This window comes from Lissotriton helveticus, chromosome 2_2, assembly GCF_964261635.1.
Source record: "Lissotriton helveticus chromosome 2_2, aLisHel1.1, whole genome shotgun sequence".
Classification (NCBI taxonomy): Eukaryota; Metazoa; Chordata; class Amphibia; order Caudata; family Salamandridae; genus Lissotriton; species Lissotriton helveticus.
In genome coordinates this window covers 504815729-504824550 of record NC_136060.1, presented here as the reverse complement: position 1 = coordinate 504824550, position 8822 = coordinate 504815729, and positions in this window count along the sequence as shown.

The following is an 8822-nucleotide window of genomic DNA, read 5'->3' as shown; positions in this document are numbered from 1 at the left end:
GTTTAAAATTAATAAATAATATATATAATAATAATACATTAATTAAACATATACATAAAATAGATAATATATACATACTTAATAAGTTGTAATAATTATTTTAATAATTTATACATTAAGAAAAAATATTATAAATTACAAATACAAACATAAAACAAAAACATACATAAAAAGTAAAGAATTACGTTTAATAAATTGAAAAAAACAATATACCTTTAATATTTGTAAAATTAATTATATACCACATTATCTAAATTTATACAAAAAAATTAAATAACTAAATAAATAAAAATACTATTCAAAATCCATAAGTAAAAAAACATACAGTAATAAAAATGTTGGATAGCGTAGAACTTAAAATTACCAGAGAGCGCAACAGTGGCGAAAACATTGGATAGCGTAGGGGTAAAAATTACTATTCCAACTCCAAAAAGTGCAACAGTAGGGAAAGCGTTGGATAGCGTAGGGGTAAAAATTACAATTCCAACTCCAAAAAGTGCAACAGTAGGGGAAGCATTGGATAGCGTAGGGGTAAAAATTACTATTCCAACTCCAGAGAGTGCAACAGTAGGGAAAGCGTTGGATAGCGTAGGGGTAAAAATTACTATTCCAACTCCAGAGAGTGCAACAGTAGGGAAAACATTGGATAGTGTATGGGTAAAATTTACTATTCCAACTCCAGAGAGTGCAACAGTAGAGAAAGCGTTGGATAGCGTAGGGGTTAAAATTACTATTCCAACTCCAGAGAGTGCAACAGTAGGGAAAACAATGGATAGCATAGCGGTAAAAATTATTATTCCAACTCCAGAGAGTGCTACAGTAGGGAAAGCATTGGATAGCGTAAGGGTAAAAATTACTATTCCAACTCCAGAGAGTGCAACAGTAGGGAAGGAGTTGGACAGCGTAGGGGTAAAAATTACTATTCCCACTCCAGAGAGTGCAACAGTAGGGAAAGCGCTGGATAGCGTGGAAGTTAATTATAACATACTTATAAATAATTGTTGTAAATAAAATATTTACAAATTTAATTTTTAAATAACTCTACATAATTTGCAAATACCCATTAGTAATTACTAAAACACATATTTAAAATTGAATAATTGATTAACACTAAATTAACAATAAATACCAATAAATATGAATTAATAAATATAAATTACCAAATAATAAATATTGAACACTAAAATATTTTTCTAAACAAAATACATATTGATAATTACAAATTGAATAACAATTAAAAAATGGTAAACAATAAATTTATTTTTAAATAAAATACATTTTTTATGGAAAATAATTACCAATTAATAAAATTAATTTCCAATTAATAAAAAATAATTAACAATTGAAAATATCAATTACAATTGTACATATTAATTACCAATTAAAAAATGTAGTTGCCAATTAAAAATGTAATTTCCAATTAAAAACCTTAATTACCAATTAAAAAAAGTAATTGCCAATTACAAAATATAATTACCAATAAAAAAATAATTAGCAATTAAAATAATTATTTGGCAATCAATAATTAATAAAAAATAAAAAAATTATCAATACCAATAAAAAATTCATTATTACTTAATTACAATTAAATTACTTCCCACCCTATTCCCCTATAAACCCACAACCCGCTACTGAACTTAAACGCAAAAATTAATTAAAATTAAATTACAATTACTAAACATTAATAATTAATTTACTATAATTAAATTACTTCCCACCCTATTCCCCTATAAATCCACAACCCGCTCCAGTACTAAAACATAAAATTAAATTAAAAATAACATTTTTAATATACAAAAAATAGTACACATATAATTTAAAACAAATAAAATACTTAAAAAAAACATATAACACATACATATAAAATATATAATAAAATACATAACAGCAAACAAATATCGATATTAGTAACATCGAAATTAGTAACATCGATATAATTGATATCGATATTACTAACTTCGATATTACTTACATCGATATAAAAAAATCGATATTACTTACCTTGGGGTCGATATTCTGTCCAACGATATTCTTGACCTCGATATTCTTCACCTTCGATATTTTAAACTCGATTTTAATGTAATTCGATAATTAGGAATCGATATTTTGACTGTGCACCGCGACCCTCCTAACCTTTTCGTTCGGCCCCGTCAGCTGTTTACTTGACGGAGCTCTGTCATTTAAATGTTAAGTAAACAGCAATCACTTTTTTTCATATTACCTGACTTAAAATAAAAGAAGCACTGATCCTGCCCTGCACCACCTATATTTAGGAACACGTTCAGTTTTAAAGACATCTTAGATAAAATATGTAAAAATATGAAAAGTTATTTTTCAAATTCAAAAAAGTGTATTTCATTAACATGCACAAAGCATCTCTCTGTAGTATATGATATTATATCACTGCTTTAAGAGGCAGTTATTAAAGGTTTAAAACATAAACTTAGAAACATTCATGCCCCCCCACACACACACACTTACGATGCCTTTAATGAATCAAGAGTAACTTCATTTTTCATGTACACTCTCTGGGTGGCGTGGGTTGTTATTATACTGTGAACAACAGTGATAGTTAATTAAATCAAACACAATAGAAGGCTTTCTACAGGAACATCCTGAACTCCTGTATTTCAAGTTTCTCTCAAATGTGGTAATGCAGAAAAAGGAAGCAAGGTGAAATAAAACAATTGCACAAGATCACACAGTCTGGTCAAGTGAGAAACTGGTATTGAACCCAGGTTTTCTGGTTTCACATTGGGCAATTCAGTTAGCAGATGAGTATCTCTTTTCCTCTCTTTGGGGTATATTAACAAGCGCTTTATCGCGGCTTTTTTGGCTTCCCCTTGCATCTCTAATGAGATGGAAAGGGGGCGTTCCAGAGTAAAATAATAAGAGAAATGTCGCTAAGCAACATTTCTGCTCTTATCAAGCGACAAAAAAAGCAGCGCTAACCGCGGTTAACGCTTCTTTTTTACGTGTGGTATTTTTCTGACTTAGCCATGATATCCTATGTAAGGTGGATATCATGGCTAAGTATGTCTATCCCTATCAGCAAGCTAACGCCAAACCTTGTGGGATTATCGCTGGAAATACAGCGATAATCTCATAATTGGCAGCTTGCGCTCTGAATTTTAGTGCTTTGGAGATAAGCGTTGCAGATAGCACGCTATCTCCGCAATAAAATTCAGAGTTGGCCAGCGATAATAATCCTAGCGCTAAGTGCGCTTAGCGATAAATATCGCCTTGCCTATTAATATGCCCCTTTGTCTTTAATTCTTAGTGTATGAGGTTAGAGCATTGGGTGACCGGTAGTAGCCACACGAAGACTCAGGGGTATATTTACTAATGTTTCACAAAACACAGGTCAGCAAGCAAATGTGCTGCACGACATGAAATGGATAGAGCAGAAATGCTTCATACATTCAATGATATGGAGCGTTTCTGCTCTCTCCGTGCACTGTCGCACTGGGGACTGTCTAGCGCCTATGCAGGCAGCCTTGCAGCATAGTGTAAGGGTGCCTGTGTTACAGGCAGGATTGTTTTAATGCAGGAAGGGATGACGTCCTACACAAAAACAATCCTTATACGCACTTTCTTCTTTCTTTCTATGTGTGATGCAGAATGCATAGAAAGAGGAGACAAAAAGAGTTTGTCTGGGTGACGTACGAATATGACACATTCTTAGGTCTACAAACCTTTGTAAATCTTGAATTGCGTCAAATTAATGGAAACGCCCATTCTCCACCCATAGAATGCCTACCAGCTCCAAATGTACCGTAAGGCGGTGGAAGCCACGGCGTTGCATTACGTTTCTTTACAGACCACCTCCTGCGCGGCTTTGTAACTTTTACTGAAGCCTTTGCATTGTCCTTGCGTCGCTTTGCACGATGGAACTGAGCCTCCGTTCATTTTCGGCTAGAGGCTCCAAGAGAACCTGGAGCTGAGCCACAGCCAGGTATGGGGCTCGAGCCTTCGATCCTCCATCGCATAACGGCAATTAGGGGGACAAAGGCATACGGGCGTATGGTCTGGCGATCAGCAAACAATTTGTAACGCAGGAGCACTAACACCAAATTGCAGGACTCCTTTTTTCAAGATTCATAACTTCCTCACTACACCACATTTTAGGGGGGCTATGCGACTGGGATTTCTTTTCCCACGGGGTAAAATCAAATGATTGTTGATTTGGGTACTTATTACATACTTACTGTCAGAGTTTACTTTGATTCATGTTTCTCCTATCTCTCTGTTAAAAAAAAGCACAAAGAAATATGTTCAAAAAATTATTACTCAAAAAACACACAAAAAGTATGTTTTTAATAGCACTGGCTACCTTCATTGGGCATGTTTCTCAGCACTCCTAATGTTTACAGATAAGAGACTAAAGACACGAGGGGACTGTGAGTCCTAAAATTCTATTTCATTCCAAATCATTAATCAAGTTACTTCCTTTGTACAGTTGTCTTGCCAAGGTTAGTGGTAGCAAACAGAGAAGGCTTGACCCAGAGTGTGGTAGAGGGATGCCGACTCAGATACAGCATGGCACAGTATTGTCATCTCTAGACATAAGGGGCTTAATTTACTGGCCAATATCGAAGTAAATCCTCAACGTAACTCCACAACTCAATGTCCAGACTATGTACATGCTTTGCTAGTCCTAAGACCACCTTTCAACCCTTCCACCACCAACCTGCTGCCTTTAATGTGTTATGTTATGTATACTTTGTAGAGCATACTATCAACCGGTAGGATATACTGGGGCAGAGCAGGGGTGTGTCTAGACAGGCCTTGGCCCTAGTAGGACTACTTGAGAAGCTAGTTCTTCAGCTACTTGCAGAATTCAAGAAGTGAGGAGGAGGCTATAATGTGTAGAGGCCGGTCGTACCATGCTTTAGGAGCGATGTAGGAGAGACCACCAGATCTGATTTTCCATATGCATGGGAGTTGTGCAATTAGGAGTCCGGATGAGTGGAGGTGTCTGGAAGGATTGTGACAGAAGATGTGCTTTTTGAGGTATGCTGGGCCAGTGTTATGTAGTGCCTCAAAAGTGTGGGTGAGGAGTTTGAATTGTGCTTGTTTGTGAATGGGGAGCCAATGGAGCTGTTTCGGGTGTGGTGTGATTTGAGTAAGCCTGGGTGTCAAACTCTGCTCCACCATTGGAGTTTGCAGAGTTTTGCCACCTCCGCACTCCGTTGGGAATGCAGAGTTCAGGCAAAACTCTGTCTCTGCAGTGGAGCAGATTCAGCCCCTGCCCACGCCCACAACAACAGAAAACAAATCACTTACCTTCTCTGGTTTCTCCGGGCTGCCCTCCTCCTCGTTGGGGTCTCTCCTCCTTGCCGTCCTCCCAAGACGCACAACGTAGGGATTTGCAACCGGCGCGGACAAGGATAGCGAGGAGGAGGGCAGCCCGGAGAAGCCAGAGCAGGTAAGTGATTTTTTTTCTGTTTTTTATTGTTAGGGACGGTGGAGCGGAGCAGAGTTCCACAGAGTTTATTTTTAACTCAGTGGTACTCAGCGTAGTGTCACTCCGCGTACTCCGCATACCGTTAGATTTGAGTGCAGCTTGGGAGGTTGAGAGTGATTCTGGCCACCGAGTTCTGAATGGTTTGCAGCCTTCAGGTGAGCTTTTTGTTGATCCCGGCATTCAGGGTGTTCCCCATGTCCAGCTTGCTTGTGGTCAGGGCATGCGTGACAGTTTTCTGGGTGCTGATTGGGTCGCATTTGAAAATCTTCCTTAGCATCTTCCAGGTATGGAAGCATAAGGCGGTGTCGGTATCAACTTGGGCAGTCATCTTGAGTTTCTATTGATGATGATCCAGAGGTTCTTGGTGTGGGTGGTAGTGGGTGTCGGTCCTGGCTTTGTTGGTCACTTGGTCGAATGCCACAGAGATGTTCTCTACCTGAAGATTTTGGTTCTGGTCTTGTCAGTGTTCAGCTATAGATAATTGGTCTTATGCCAGTGGGCGATTTCCGTCATGCAGCCATTGAACTTGATCTGGGAAGTGGGTGTCTTGTCCGTGAGGGAGAGAATGAGTTGCGTGTCATTGGCATAGAAGAGATTGTTGATATCAAGAGAGCGGATGATGCTGGCTAGAGGGATTATGCATGCATTGAAGATGGTCGAGCTCAGGGAGGATCCTTGTGGAACTCTGCACATGAGATCACGGGTGCCCGAGCTGTACGGTGCCAGCCTGACTGACTGGGTCCTTCCAATCAGGAAGCTGCAGATCCATTGAAGTGCTTGTCTATGGATTCCAATGTTGTGCATATGTTTTTTGTGGTCGGGGTGGGAGACTTTGTCAAACGCTGTGGAGAGGTTCAGGAGGATGAGGGCTGCTGTGTCTCCTCAGCCCAGAGTTATGTGATCCGAGGCAGTGATGAGGGCAGTTTCTGTGCAGGGATTGGGCCTGAAACTAGACTGAGTGGTCTCAAAGTGTTTGGTGTTTCTTGATGATTTTTCCTAAGACTATGGATGTAAATGGTAGTAGGAAGATCAGTCTATAGTTTGGTGAGCTCTGAAGGGTCAGCTGAGGGTTCCTTCAGTCATGGGAGGCCAGTTGCGGGTTTCCTAGTATCTGCGAAGGTCGTGGAAGAGGTTGCAACCCTCACAATGGGTGTGAGCACAGAGCTGATGGGGTGCAGTGCTCTGGAGTAGGTGGGTAAAGGGGCAGGGGTCCGATGGGGCCTCAGTGGATAGAATTCATGGTGGAGCCTTTTTTTCTGAGGTGAGGACAGGCCATGTGGTTAACATTGGATAAGATTAGGAGGCGTTTGGCGAGGTCTGTCAGGTTGGGTTGCAGGCTAAATTGCTGTAAATTGTAGCAGTTTTGTTGCTGCAGAATTGGGACACATTGCTGCAGAGGTCATGCGAGATGGTGATCGAGTTGGAGGTGGGTGATGGTGAGATGAAATCTTTCACAATGGCGAAGATTGCTCTCCTTCTGTTGGTGCCGGCATCGATGCAGTTCACCAGAGCAGTGTATTTTATTGTCCTGATCATTGGTCATGGTATCTTAGGACGAACTTGAACGTAATCCTGTCCTTGGCCATTCCCCATTTGGCCTCCAGTTGATTGCAGAGTTGTTTCATCAGTCTGAGCTCCTCTGTGTTCCAACCGGCCTGGGGTCTGTATCTTGTTGTATTGCTGTGTTTAAAGGGGGCCAGAGAGTCGGGGAAGGAGATGATTCAAGTTTTGTAAATACTGATGCTTTGAGGGAGGGTGTTGCTGTATTAAGGTCAGTGGGTTTTGAGGGTGGTGTTCCATTTCTTGTCAGTGTTGCTGTTCCAGTTTTGGTGGGCTGGTCTTGCGGTTGTGGTGCATGTGTGCTGGACCGGGATGGAGATGCTGAACTTGACGAGGGCATGGTTTCTCCATGGTACTGGTGTGGGTTTGTCAACTCGGAAGTTGGTGAATATAGGGTCCAGGAGATATACAGTGATATGGGTAGGTCAATTAAATCATCATCACCAATAAACTTTATTAAGTCATTGGATGACGCCCAGGCTGGCAAGTTCTTCAATGAGTGCTCTTGAGTTGGGTCGGTGTGGTCTTCCAGGTGGAAGTTCGGGTCTCAGAGTAGGATATAATTGCTTGCATTGAGGGTGAGGGGTGTGACGAAGTTTGTGATGATGTCGGTGAAGTTGGTGCCCGGTCCTGGTGGTCTGTATTGAGGGAGGAACGTTTAGGGGGACGTTGGCTGTGAGGTGGCGCTTGAACAACAGGTGTTTCATGTTGGAGGATGACGTGTCCATGGATGTGGTACAGCTGATGGTGTTCTTTAGGATGATGGCGACTCTGTCTCTGGACTTGTGAAGTCTGCCTTGCCTGACAATCTTGTAGCCCAGAAGGGATGGCTGTGGGATTGTCACATGATGGTAAAGGTTTCAACCAGGTTTCGTCGGTCGGGAGAAGGTCCCAAATCTCTGTGGCGTGTTTGGCGAGCTAGTGGGTTCTGAGGAACATGGATGCGAGTGTTGCATGTTGTGTGGGTGGTTGTACAACTGTATGTTTGTGAGGGAGAGGGTTTGGGTGTTGTCAGTCTGATAAGTGTTGGGTGTGGGCAAAAGCATGAAAACTTGCAGGAAGCACAGGAGAATGCTCCATTGGTGTTGTGTGGTGCGGCAAGGCAGCAGCATGTGGAGCAGTGATCGGGGTTGAGAAAGCCGAGGGTCGCAGCATGGTAGCACTGAAGGGTGGAGCACCAGGGTTGCTAGCACTGGGCAATGTCCAGGCGAGGACAGGTGCAGATGGGATTGCCTTTGGCGTGCCAGTGGTTCACCCGCTGTGCGTTTCCACTGTGTGCCCACGCTGCAGCAGCCATTAAGTAGGTCCTGTGATTGGCCAGGAGTCATGTCAGTTCCTGTTCAAATGGTTGATGGGAAATTCAGTGATGTCACTTTCTTTGCAAACGGATAATGAGAAATCCAGTGATGTAACTTCCTGTGCGATGGATGAAGGAAATGACTCTGCTTGCTTGGCTTCTTCTTTTAAAGACAGTTTTGAAGGGAATCCAGTGAGGTCACTACCTGTGAAGATGGATGATGGGAAACCCAGTGATGTCACTGCCTGTGCAGATGAATGAAGGGAAACCCAGTGATGTCACCACCTGTGCAGATGGATAATGGGAAACTGAGTGATGTCACTGCCTGTGCAGATGGATGACGGGAAACCTGCTGATGTCACTTCCTGTGCAGATGAATGAAGAAATTGACTCCTCTTGCTTGCTTTCTTTTAAAGACAGTTGTGGCTTTAATCCAGTGATGTCACTTCCTGCGCAGATGGATGATGGGAAATCCAGTGATGTCATTTCCTATGCAGA